Raw genomic sequence first — 834 nt, forward strand, 5'->3', positions numbered from 1 at the left:
ACTAGCATTCGAATATAGCGTTCTTGGGCTAAGTGGATCAGGTGAAAAAAAGAAAAAAAAAAGTAATAAAGATAACGATCGTAATAGACGCGAGGTCTCTGTTTCGAGATCTCTGAACAGCACCAATTAGAAATTTATGTTACATGTAATAATAATATTTTGTACTGGTGTGAATATACACGCGTAAATGTAGTTCTTTCTAACACAGAAAAGATAGGCGTGGATTCGTTGCTAAATAACACGATATAAGAAGAGGACCACGTGCGCGTCTTCGATGCAAGCTGCGGTCAAAGAATCGTTCTTTTTACCGACCGAACGAAGGAAAACGAGACATCTGGATGGGACAAAATGTTCGATCCTGGGGCGTGCCACCTTTTTCCACCAAAAGTGGGCGAGTATCGCGTAACGACGTTCGAACGACCGCCACCTTGCAACAACGAAAAGTCTACATATATATATATATATATATATATATATATATACATATATATTCGACGTGTCAATCGAATCGGCGGAAAAAATCTTCGAGAAGAATTCAGAAACATCGGAAGCATCGTTAGACACGTGCTTCGAAATCTGCACGACCGACCGGCTGACAGTTTTTCAAAGGAGACGATAAACGTCTCACTTTGCCCACCTTCGGTCACGCCTCGTTGCAACGAGACCCTTAATAATCGTCTCTTTCAGCCCGACAATACCACGTTAGCACCGTGGAACGAGTATTTTTTCGATCATTTTTGCCGTCGTTTCATTCCAACCTTGATTTATATTCCATCCGTGTTCGTGTAATTCGTGGTGAAGGGAAACGAATAAAGATCGTATTCTTTAGGGGGG

Source organism: Apis dorsata, unplaced genomic scaffold, assembly GCF_000469605.1.
Source record: "Apis dorsata unplaced genomic scaffold, Apis dorsata 1.3 scaffold_293, whole genome shotgun sequence".
Taxonomy (NCBI): Eukaryota; Metazoa; Arthropoda; class Insecta; order Hymenoptera; family Apidae; genus Apis; species Apis dorsata.